This window comes from Amaranthus tricolor, chromosome 15, assembly GCF_026212465.1.
Source record: "Amaranthus tricolor cultivar Red isolate AtriRed21 chromosome 15, ASM2621246v1, whole genome shotgun sequence".
Taxonomy (NCBI): Eukaryota; Viridiplantae; Streptophyta; class Magnoliopsida; order Caryophyllales; family Amaranthaceae; genus Amaranthus; species Amaranthus tricolor.
In genome coordinates, this window is record NC_080061.1 from 13,111,427 (window position 1) to 13,125,353 (window position 13,927).

Sequence of the window (13,927 nt, forward strand, 5' to 3'; positions counted from 1 at the left end):
CTAACACATGACCTTATAGAGCTTGTCTATCTTAAGGTAAGTGTGATCATAGTCCGTAATACCCTTGAGGTAACTTAACTTAGGCACACTTCTCACTAGCATAAACTATTCTATCAATAAGTAGATGTTCTATCAATGAGTAAATATTTTATCAAAGAGTAAACTTTCTATCAACGCGTAAGCTTTCTACCAAAGAATGAACCTTCTATCATGAAATAACTTTCGATCAAAGAATAAACTTTCTATCACTGAATAGTTTTCTATCAGTGGATCTTTTCTCTACTTCCTGGCATAGTGACACGGCCAAGGGCGTTATCGGCCACCCGGCGCCCATGGCAAAGTATGAGCTCATGCCCCCTCCAATTGACCCTCTTGGGTCCTACCTTCGGGAAAAACTAACACACTAGGGTACTAAACCAGTGAAGAGGCCACCATATTGGGGTTTGCAAGGCCCGCATGGTAACACCTCGGTCAAGGGGCGTTATCGGCCACCCGGCGCCCAATGACCCAAGCATGCTCATACCCCCCTTACGGCGGTCCCATCGAACCTCACCTAGGGGACTACTAAAACAACCAGACATAATCCAGTTGAGTCACGTCAGCTAATCATAATCTAGTACCTTATCAGATGGGAATAATTTCCACTCTCAACTATTAATGAGCGCCCTGGGATAGCAGCACGCCAAAACCCACTGAGCCACTCAATAGAATAGGAAATTCACCTATAACGGAGTCATTCTAATTCCAATTAAGGCATAATCTAATTCTTAAATAAATAAGGGGGTGGTTCCTGCCTTCTATTAACACTCTCATTCTCTAAACTATTCTAAGCGCAAGGATTTCATAGTCGATAGCTCTTCATATAAAGTGTACTCACTAGTACTTCATAGTTTCGATACAATGCATACTATCAAAATAAACAATAATGTCTTAAAGAAAGTTGCATATAAGGGTTATTACTGCGTGTACGTACCTGTAAGCGTCACTGCACGATCAAAAGTCACAAAATCACCCAACTAATGCTCTACTTTCCTCTTACGAAATGGGCACCTATATAAGTTATGAGTAGAACTAATAAGTTCCCTTAACTACTTTGACATACCAAACTAAATACCAAATTAACCGCTATCAACCATTCAACATGAGTTTCCGATTACTCTAGCACGCACACAACTCATTCAATACAAGTCAAAATCATTGACTCAACACAGCATAAGTCTTTCCATCAATTTAAAGTAGAAGTATGTGTGAATCGTTTCTTTACATTAACTAATTTTGAGCATATCGGCTCGCGTTACCCAAAAATAACTAATCACAACTAAATCTTACAATTTTAATATAATATTAATATAACGATAAAGCAAATCTTAGATTTATCATATCGGGATATCATTTGTTGGATTCTCCAAAGCTATTAAGAACTATAATCAAAACAACACAACAAATAACTTTAGCAATCATCGACGATAAGTTGACATTATGCTCTTGGCTTACCAATATCATGTATCTATAACTTTAGTAACAACCTAATAAGGGTATTTGTAATTTACAACAATCAAACCACAGTAATTAGTAACTATTATTCCCAATTTAATCAATCGAAATCACTTTTATAGTCAACTAACATCATCACCATTACTAATTATTCACAATAATAACCAATCGACCAAATCTTAAAACAACTTTTAAAGTTATTTAATCAATCATCACCAAAATATAGTATAACACACACATCATTGGTAATTTCATCTCTAAATCCAAGCCCTAATCGTGTCGTGTTCAAAGATAACATTTAATTACTACCCATACTAAGATTCAAAGAAACTAATACAAATAAACACACAAACCATAATTTCAATCACACTTCAAACCCTAAGTCATAAACATGTTTAATTCATCAATCAAATTCTTACCCACAAAAAGATTCAATGAAAATAACACAAAAATCAACACCTCACTCATAAACTTCATGAAACTTCAAATAAAACTAGACATTAATTGGAGAAAAGAGAAGAGATGGCTCACAATGGAGAAACTAGAAAAGGGTGAGGGTATAGGTGGTGTTGTGGTGGTGGTGGAGTACGAAGATGGTGGCGCTGCGCTCGTGGAGGGCTGCTGGTGTGCAGCTGGTTGCTGCCGTGGAGGAGGGAAGGGAGACTGCTGAGCAGCTGCTGTTTGGGGAAGAAATCGCAGCCCCTGCTGCTGGTTGCTGTTGGCGGCTGTGCAGGTGGTGGTCACGCAGAAGGCGGCAGCTGGTGGTGGTCAGGCAGAAGGCGGCAGCTGGTGGGGAAGTGAGGAGGCGGCTGCTCTTGCTTGTGGCTGACCCGTGAGTGAGGGAAGGGAATTGAGAGAGGGAAGTGAGGGAGTGATGGCTAACGGCGTGATTCTTGTGAGGGAGGGAGTGATATCCCCTTAAAACCCTAACTCATCCTATTTATTAATTTACACACTTATGTATTTATTTGTTTACCTAGGTTCATCTTCTTGCGAGGCCCAACTAAGAACTCACCTTCGTGTGCTCACACATTTCAATAAAATAATTATTTTGATTCAAACCTCTTTATTCAGACGTCGTGATTGTATTTTTTAAATATAAATATATGTCAATATTTAAATTCGTATATGAAAGAAATTTATTAAATTACTTCAAAATTAATTTAATATAATTATGAAATACCCAAAAGCCATTAAAATATTAATTAATGATGTATATATGTAGTTGTATATCTGAATATGAATAATTTACTTATGTATGTAGTTGTATATTATTAGTTTCTTATTATTTTGATTTATGTGAATTAGATTAAAGAAAATGGTTTTTTTTTGTTATATATGTTTTGTAATTAAAATATAAAGAATTTGATTACTTTAAATAATATAAAGGCTATATAGGGTTAAATAGGGTTAATTATATATGTTAAAAGTTGTGTATTAATTTTTTTTGAATTAATTAATCACACTTAGGATGACAAAAGATCGTTCTTGGATGTATGAAAGCACTGAGTCGTCAGAATTTATTGATGATGCATTAGAATTTTGTAGTATTACGGTTGAACATCAAGTTAGGACGAGGGAAGTTGGTTTTTATTGCTCATGTGTCACTTGTGACAATGTATCAAAGGTAGATGGTGTTCATATCCTTAGAGAGCACATACTTCGACGTGGGTTTAGGCCTCAATATCATGTTTGGGTCTGGCATGGTGAGGAGGGAGCCTACAAAGAGAAAAGTGTTGTTGAGGATGTCAATAATGTGGCCGATGTCAGTGAGGATGTAGTAGATTGTGTTGATGGGTATGAGACAGATGAAGAGAATGTCGATGAGGATGTGGATCGTGTTGATGAGATGATGGAGAGGATGAGTTAGGAAAACGTCCTCGTGTTTTTGACTTGTTGACAGAGGCTTCTCAAAAGCCTTTGTACCCTGGATGTACAAAGTTCACCAAACTAATAGCAGTGTTGACAATTTTTCAACATTAAGTCAAAGTTTAATTGGAGTGACGCTAGTTTCACAATTTTATTAGAAGCGTTAGGTGAGATGCTTCCTGAGGGAAATGAACTTCCAAAGTCAACATATTATGCGCAAAAGCTCATGTGTCCTTTTGGCTTAGAGTACCAGAAGATTCATGCATGTCCGAATGATTGTGTATTGTATCGGAATGAAAACGAGAACTTAGAAGAGTGTCCTAGGTGTGAGTTATCACGCTACAAGCGTAAAGGGGCTCGGGATGCTAAAGGGCCCCCGAATAAGGTATTGTGGTATTTTCCAATAATACCTATATTCAAGCGCTTGTTTTCTATAAAGAAAGAAGCGTTAAATTTGAGGTGACATGCAGATAGGGTGAAGAAAGGTCACTTGCTCACACATCCATCTGATTCTCCGAAGTGGAAGAGCATTGATAGGTTGCATAAGACTTTTGGGGATAAGGTTCATAATTTAAGGCTCGGACTATGTACGGATGAAATGAACCCATTCGGCAATCTTAGTTCTCAACATAGTACTTGGCCAGTACTGTTAGTGATCTATAATTTGCCACCTTGGTTGCGTATGAAGCGTAAGTACATTATGCTTTCGCTTCTTATCTCGGGTCCTAAATAACCTGGCAATGACACAAATGGATATCTTGCACCTCTCGTTGAGGATTTGAGAAAGATGTGGAATGAAGGCGTTTTCGTGTTTGATGCATATGCTAATGAGGAGTTCACCTTGCATGAAATGCTTTTATGCACCGTTAATGATTTTTCGGCATAAGGAAACTTATCGGGGTATAAGAACAAAGGGAAGAAAGCATGCCCAATATGTATCGTTGACCAGTTATGAGGTTTATGAACAGGTTAAGGGAGTTGAGACTTTATTTGGTAAAACAGGGCAAGTGCAAGGGGGTTAAGACCGATTATGGAAAAAAGAATCAATCTTTTGGAAGCTTCAATATCGAAGAGATCTACAGGTTAGGCATTATCTTGACGTTTTGCATATAGAAAAAAATGTATGCGATGCCATACTCGGGACTCTCATAAACATTCCGGGTAAGACAAAGGATGTTAAGGTCGTGCGAGATTGGTTTGAATGTAAGGGTCTTCGTCCGGAGTTGTGAGCACATGTTAAGGTGAGTAAGAAAAGAAATAGAGTTGATGATGTTGGTGGAAGTAACAAGGGAAAGGGCAGTAAGAAGAAGATGAGTATGACAAAGTTTATTTGCCTCCAGCTTGCGACACATTGTCCAAAGTAGAGAAGCGGGCATTTTGTGAGTCTTTGTATGACATTAAGGTTCCGTCTGGGTACTCATCCAACATGAAGAGATTTGTGACCCTAAATGGTGAGTTGAAGTTGGGAAGCATGAAATCTCACGATTACCATGTAATGATGCAAGTGTTCTTACCAATTGCAATCCGTGGAATATTGCCAAAACATGTGAGATATGCTATTACCGAGCTATGTTCGTTCTTCAACACAATTTGTAGTAAAGTTCTTGATCCCTTTAAACTTGATGCTCTTCAAGTCGATGTGATTGTAACTTTATGCAAGTTTGAGATATATTTTCCACCTTCTTTCTTTGACATAATGGTTCATCTTATCATCCATCTCGTTCGTGAGATCAAGCTTTTAGGTCCAATTTTTTTTAAGGTGGTGTTATCCTTTTGAAAGACACATGGGTGTTTTACAAAACAAGGTGAGTAATCCAACACAACCCGAGGGAGTATGATTCAAGGCACTGTGAGCGATGAGATTAGTAACTTTATAGCCGAGTATTTGGCCATGGCAAAGCCTATTGGACTTTCCACCTCTCGACATGAAGGAAGGCTTGAGGGAAAAGGAACAATTGGCTCCAAATCGATCACATCTCTTCGAGACAGTCTTCTACAAGCACACTTGTATGTGTTGCATCATATTCCAGAAGTCCATCCTCTTTTGAGTGAGCATTAAGATATATTGCGCGCAAAATATCCTTGTAAAGGGGATAGGGGATTGATGCAGTTGCATAACATGACGTTTATTGATTGGTTTCATAATCGAGTAAGTGAAGAACTCAAGGGTGTATCTGAAATTGTTAAGTGGTTAGCTTTTGGTCCTCGTGATGATGTCAACAAATATGAGGGTTACGATGTCAGTGGCTTCACATTTTGGACTGAGGGTCAAGATAAGAAGTCATCTTATCTACAAAATAATGGGGTTTCTATATTGGCATCATCTACATTTTACGCGAGTGCCAAGGATCAAGCGTCGATTGATGCTAAATTGGTATACTACGGGTGGGTACATGAAATATGGGAGCTTGATTGCTCTACTTTCACTATTGGTCTTTTCAAATGTAAGTGGGTAGATAATAATCGACGATGCATAAAAAATGACGGCCCTTGTGGATTCACTCTTGTAGACTTAGCTCGTTTGCGTGATAGTGAGGAGCCATTCATACTAGCCACACAAGCCAAGCAAGTATTCTACATTATAGACCCGTCTGATAAAAAATGGTCTATTGTTGTACCGGGAAGAAGAAGTATCCTTGGTATAGGTGATGTTGAGGATGAGGAAGAATATGAAGCTTTTGAAGACTCCCCGCCCTTTATCAATCAAAAATCAGTGGATCAAGATGATGTAAATGTTGGTTATATGTGTGTAGATCATACGAAAGGAATACATTTGAATTAAAGTGATCCACAAGGTATGAATTTTAAGGTTTTCAAAGCCTTTTTGGCACTTTCGCGCATAAAGTAGCTCAAACTTGGTTTGTTTTGCATGAAACTTTGCACACAACACTATTTGGTATATATTATTGTGTTCAAGTGCTTAGAATTTTAAATCATAGTCATATTCTTAATATTACTTTGCAAGTTGCGATTTTAAGGTTTTTTAAGTTTTTTTTGGCACTTTCGCACATAAAGTAGCTCAAAATTGGTTCGTTTTGCATGAAACTTTTCACACAACACTATTTGGTATATATTATTGTGTTCAAGTGGTTAGAAATGAATTTACGTTCCTATGTTCTAATATATATATGTTCATACTCATTCAGGTACTCATATACAATGCATCTTTTCAGCGACAAAATTGTCCCCGAGATTAAGACCTTGGATGATGAGCATCAAAGTTATGACACTGAAGAGGACCGAATTGTTAGATACGAGCGTATGACTGAAGACGCTCCACTACTTAATAATGATTATGACACTAAAGACGCCCCACCAACGGATGCTCCCACTACCACTAAGAAAAGAAAAGGCGGAGGTCCTACGAAAAACCTCAAAGTCACAGAACCCATGCATTTGAAATACAATGCATTGGGTCAACCCTGTGGAAAATGACGTAGGCAATACGGAAAACAAGTGGGCCTATGTATCCGCAAGATTTTGATATTGTACGCATGGAACGAGGTTCCAGAGGGTTTGAATAATTCTCTGTGGGATGATACTGTGGTAAGCAATAACTTACTATTTTTATTCATTTAGTTTCATTTTAAAATTAATTTAATTGACACTAATAAATATAATTTTTTCTTTTGTAGAATCTTTTTCACATCGAGAACGATGAGGAGAAGAAAAATATGTTTCTTTCAACTGTTACTGAAAGATTCAGAGATTTCAAATCCAAGCTAGTAACTGGCGGGATCAACCAGAAGCGTGCCCGTAAGACCAAAAAGGTTAAAATGTGAAACGAAGGTGGAGAGCAACCACATTCAAAGATGCCCTATGAAATATGGGGTCATATATCGAAGAATGAATGGGAGGCTTTTGTTACCAAAAGAACAACTCCCATTAAAATTGTAAGTATTTAATATTATATTATAGCTTTTGATTTAAATTTACTTCTTTTGATTCATTCATTAAACTAATATACGACATTTGATTTCTATTGATTAAGTAGGAAAAGCGTGGTAAAGCTTCTAAATCAGCAAGCAAAAGGAAGTTTTACCATCGCTTGGGCCCAAAAACGTACGATGAGGCCCGAAAAGACTGGGTGGATGCGGGTTTATACCCCAATCAAAGTCCGGCCACGACCTCATCTACGACTACCTTCGCATCCGTGTATACTCCTGCTGGAGATCGGGTGCGAAATTGGTATTGCGGACTTCATTCCCGAGATGCAAGTGGTAAATTTACCATTAATGATTCGGGAACGAAGAAGGTTGCTGATGTTGTGGTGAGTTTTGAAATTATTAAGTATATTCTTGATTTGTTTTGTATTTTTTGGCTTTGATTTACTTATACTAATGGTTATATATGTCACTTTTTGTTTGAACAGATGGGCATGAAGGAAAAAGAAGCTACTGGGGAGTTCACCCCAAGAGGCAATGTTGATGCATTGCATATGGACTTAGGGAAAGACCATAGAGGGCGGGTAATCGGAAAAGGAGGCGTTCGCGTGGGGTTAAAGAAGGCATTTGGCAAATAGTGTGTTGCTACTCAATCCCGAACGATGCCACCTGCTGAAGTAGCAACCCTCAGAGCAGAAATTACGAAGGACGTTCTCGCCAAAGTGGCACTCATGTTGCAGAAGATGGGAGCACCCACTGTAGACTTGGCAAATCTGATTATCGAGGATCAGCAAAGTCAACATAGGGATCCTAACGCTTCGGTCGAGCCAACACACGAGCCCATTACCCCCTTAGCACCCCAGCCCATTACTACCCCCGAAGGGAAAAAACCTACACCGGAGACCATGAACTCCGTTGCTCAAAATCCAGAGCCAACTCCCCAGCCAGTGGTAAAGGTACATAGTTTTTAAATTTATAAGCACTTATTAATTTAAATTGAAACGTGTTTTAATATTTTATTATGATGCTTATTACATTAAACGACACAATTTTCAAGAGGCGACTCCTTGTTCTCTTTTGTTGCCTCAGTTAGGTGTTGCTAGTGATGGCGACTTAACTGAGGTTGCATATGGTTTGGCACAGCCAACCAAAGAGGGCCAAACACTGCATTCCATGCCTGTTACAAGTGGCCACATCAGTGTGACCGTAGAAACTATTCTAAAGGGGTTTTAAAATTTCTCACTTCCGGTTCCAATGCCAGAATGGAGCCTTAAGAAACTATCAGACGCCCTAGGTAGTTTCGTCACATGGCCATATGCTTGGGTCCGATTCACTACCATGGTAATAATCATTTGTATCTTTTATTTTTATTTTTTAAATTGCATGTTTACACTAATTTAATTGTATAAATTGAAATAGCAAAAGAGTCCAAAGGGCTCTAGGAGAGAGATCGGTTTCTCATCAAAGGTGTCGATTGGGTCAAAGTCGATGGGAATCACTCCAATTTTGACTGATGTAGAGCTAAAAGCCCTCTCTCAAGATTGCAAATACCTGCACACATGTGCATCTCGCATGCGTGAGGAGGACCCAATCGTTCTAACCCTGCAGAAGGAGCAATTTTGCTTTGTTGAGAGCCCTTTTATAATTATTGGTCCTAGTGACATTAGGCAATTTTTAAGAGGAGAAATTTTGAATGTAGCTCTTATCCATGTCTACATGAGGTGATGTTCATTATCTTACAATTTAGGCATTATTGTTTAATTGTTTTAATAACCGAATTACTGACAAATTTTCTTATTCGTGAGTTTAGTGCGGCTTACGAGGAGCTAAATTCTTGCGAATCTCCAATAAAAATTGGATGGTTTTGTCCTGAGTCGATTTCGAGTACTAAAAGCGTAAATGATCCAGAAGACGTCAAAGCATACATTGAGACTACTTTGAACAATTCCTTTGCATCTAAACACACGTTCATTCTGGTTCCATATGTGGAAGAGTAAGTTTTATTTTTGAAATTGAACTTATCTTTTGATTTTTAAGTTCACATAATCTCTAATTTGTTGATTTTAAATTTGCATTTGTAGTTTGCATTGGATACTTTTGGTTATATGTCCTTTGACGAATACTGTGCACGTCTTCGACTCATTACAAAAAGCTCAAAGCCTGCCTCGCAACACAAATTTCAAAGCCTTGTTGAATGCGTACGTAATTTTATAAATTTTACCAATTTCATTTAATTAAGTGTTATATATACATAAATAGTATTACATTAATATTATTACATGCATTGATATATAAATAGTTATACTTTTCCCATGCGTTTCAACACAATGAAGAAAGTGCGTGGAGAAATGGGATCTATATCCAGAGCAATGTTTCTGAAATGAACAGCAGTAAAGGTACACAACACTATTCGAAATACGTTTCATTTAAGTGTTTTTTGGCACTTTCGCGCATAAAGTAGCTAAAACTTGGTTTGTTTTGCACGAAACTTGGCACACAACACTATTTGATATATATTATTGGGTTGAAGTGGTTAGAATTGAAAATCATAGTCATATGCTAGAAATTACGTGCTAAGTTGCGATTTTAAGGGTTTATAAGCTTTTTTGGCACTTTCGCGCATAAAGTAGTTAAAACTTAGTTTGTTTTGCACGAAACTTAGCACACAACACTATTTGGTATATATTATTGTGTTGAAGTGGTTAGAATAGAAAATCATAGTCATATGCTAGAAATTACGTGCTAAGTTGCGATTTTGAGAGTTTTTTAAGCTTTTTTGGTACTTTTGCACATAAAGTAGCTAAAACTTGGTTTGTTTTGCATGAAACTTGGCACACAACACTATTTGGTACATATTATTGTGTTGAAGTGGTTAGAACTGAAAATCATAGTCATATGCTATAAATTACGTGCTAAGTTGCGATTTTAAGGATTTTTAAGCTTTTTTAGCACTTTCGCGCTTAAAAGTAGCTAAAACTTGTGAAGACTCGACTCTCCTAAATGATGATAATTCAGAACACATATTGATTAAACAAATAAATTAAGTAATTCCATTTATTTGTTTAAGTTAGTCTAAAATCATATTGGATATAAACTGAATATTAAATATATATGTTTAAGCTCGAATTATTGGAATATGCTTAAATAACTTAAGGTTATCTTATGGTTAAATTTATAAGTCTTAAAATTAGTTTCAATGTCTTGAAGGTAATTACATTAGTTTCGTAATTATATTTGAAATATTTTAATAGGTCAAGATTTATTAGAATTAACTTTGAAATATTTTAATAGGTCAAGGTTTATTAATATTATCTTTGTTTTATTTCAATAAGTTAAAATATTAAAACTAAGTTTGAATATATTATTACACCATTTGTTATTAACATTTGAATATTTGAATTTGAATATTTAAAATATGTGCTTAAAATAGTTGGATGATTAAATATGTATAGTACAAGCTAATACATGTTTGGTTATTTATAGTACACGCTAATATTTGAATTTAAATTAAGTTTTTAAGCTAATTAAAGAGTTTCCTATAAATAAGATCGCTATTTGAATTGATACTAATAATAGGAAATGACTATTTGAATTAATGCTAAATATAGGAATTAATTTGAATTAGTGTTTACACGTTGATAAATCTAATTTTTGCTGAATTTTCATTATCTTGTATGAGTACTAACGTGGTAGCACAACATTGGTTATTAAAAACAAATTACAACACACAATGACGAAATCATCCTAGCTGTCAGTGCAACGTCAGTTTGAAATAAAGCTCAAGGTCTTGAAAGTTGGCACAGAATATCCAGATCGACAATTTAACGAATGAAGCTTTTTTGCTCTTCAAGAAGATGTTGAGGCGTAACATCTATAAATACAAGGCTTCATTTCAGAATTAGGGATGCAACACTTCTTATAATATTCTCTCTTCCTGTAATAAGATCTAGTATTCTCAAAGAGTTGTAATTCTTAGTCAATTTAGCTCTTAAAATTTGTAATAGGCTTAAGTTTTAAAAAAAGGAGTTAGATTAAATTTAATACGCCTAGATTAGAATACTTTTTAAAAGTGTTCAACTTGTAATCTCTATTGTGAGATTTCAAATTTGCTTTTATTAAAGGGACTTGTAAGACGTTTCTTCAAGGGGAAGAACGTGGTGAGAGAAGATAGTGAGATCTTCTAGTTTGTCTTAAAGTCGGATTAATAAAAGGCGTTGAAATCCTACGGGTTGGAAGAGAACCCATAGGCAGGAGTAGTTTGTTTAGAACCGAACCTCGTTAACATATCGTGTGTTATTCTTTAAAGTTTATTTTCCGCACATACGTTATTGTTTTAGGAATTGACTCAAAACTGTCCCAAAAAACAGTTTTGAAAGACTCCTCAATCTCTTGAGATAAGCTTCCAGACCAAAATTTTAAACGCCCATACTCTCTATTCACCCCCCCTCTAGAAAGTATTCGACCTCCTATCAACTTTCAACTTGGTTTGTTTTGCACGAAACTTGGCACACAACACTATTTGGTATATATTATTGTGAAGTGGTTAGAACTTAAAATCATAGTCATATGCCAGAAATTATGTGCTAAGTTGCGATTTTAAGAGTTTTTAAAGTTTTTTTGGCACTTTTGCGCATTAAGTAGCTAAAACTTGGTTTGTTTTGCACGAAATTTGAAACACAACACTATTTGGTATATATTATTGTGTTGAAGTGGTTAGAATTGAAAATCATAGTCATATGCTAGAAATTACGTGGTAAGTTGCGATTTTAAGCGTTTTTAAGCTTTTTTAGCACTTTCGCGCATAAAGTAGCTAAAACTTGGTTTGTTTTGCACGAAACCTTGCACACAACACTATTTGGTCTATATTATTGTGTTGAAGTGGTTATAATTGAAAATCATAGTCATGTGCTAGAAATTACGTGCTAAGTTGCGATTTTAAGAGTTTTTAAAGCTTTTTTGGCACTAACATCTATTTTCTCTTAGTGCTTTCAACAAAATTATAATATCGTTGATTGCAGCTACTACACTGTCAAATACATGGACGATATCTTATAATCCGTGAAGATGGTTGGAGTCGAAAACATTGATGCCGTAAGTATTTATTACGTTCTTAAATTATAATATTATATATTTACTACTATTGGTAAAATCTAATGTTTATGTATCATTTAATTTAATATTATATTATAGGTTTTATACTACACTCCAAGGGGAACACGCCCTTTGAGAGATGGGGAAATGCGTGAATTGAAAGACAAGATTGCCGCGTATCTTGCTAATTTTTGTTCTTGGTAAATAATGTAATTATTTAGTTTAGATTTAGGACTTTAATTTGTATATATACATATTATTATATATACGATCGAGAGTTTACAAAGAGATTATCGGTCATAATTGGTGATTATCATTGGATTATTACATTTTACATTAATCATTGTTTATTACATTGTACATTAATCATTGGATTATTTATTAATATTAAATGAAAAAAGAAAAAAAAATAATAATACGCTACATGCTGCGGGCCTACTATAACCGCAGCATATAGTGTTACACTATATAAGCTTTTTTTGTGCTGCGGTTTTAAACCGCAACATTTCAAATAGGCCATCTGCTGCTATCACTAATGTTTGGGCCTAAATCGCAGCATATTATGGCCAAAAAACCGCAGCAAATGAACATTTTTCCACTAGTGATCTCTTTGTGTTATTGTATGTAAAGTAGATGTGTGTGGTATATATACTAGGTCTTTATGTTTCATCTAAAAAATATATTAGATCTTTATGATATGCAAAGTATTTTTTTTGTATATCTAACATGTGTTAATACTATGCAAATTAGGTATTAATGGTTTATATGTAGTAGTTGTTTATGCAATTTTATCTCTAGTGTTGACGAACATGTATTTACAAACTACAAAACCTATTTATTTTAATATAATGGGAAAGAGGAGATTAAGCTCACATCAGCTCAAGTTGCCGATATGAAAGTTATTGGATTTGATGGTTTATTGAAGGCAAATTTGAAATTTTCCTTTCAAGTATTATACCTTTTTGGTTGTAAATTTTGACCCTTAAATTAGAGTTTAAAGCATACTAAACACCCAAAGCTACATTAGTTAAGCAAACAATGTATTTGATACGTTGGAATTACCATTTAAGTTAGGGTTTCATAATATTGAAGCCATCAAATTGAAGGATCTTTTGGGGCTATTTGTTATAATTATCTTGATAGAGGGAATGATAATCAATTTTGTTCTATTATGTTGTTTCCATCATTGTTGCTCTATATTCTGGCTTTTTTTCATTTAAACAAGTCTATTATGGGGTCAAATAAATAAACTCGTAATTTATTTAGTCAAACCCTAACCACCCAACTCGGTTCAATAACTTCTTAAAATAACTACACACTACTCATCATAACCTACCACTCACCCATCATACCCATGATTCCCACATTAATTCACCATCCAACCTCCATTCTACCATTATAAATACATGTCGCGTACATCATTTGCACCGGACTAAGCTTTTATATTGCTATCGTTACACCACAATAAATATTCACCCGCCTACGTACAATCTATACTGAACCAACTATTCCTTCAATTGATCTGAACTCATCCTACAATCCGTTAATCTTGTATTCATTCATTATCATATATTCATTACTTTTTGTCT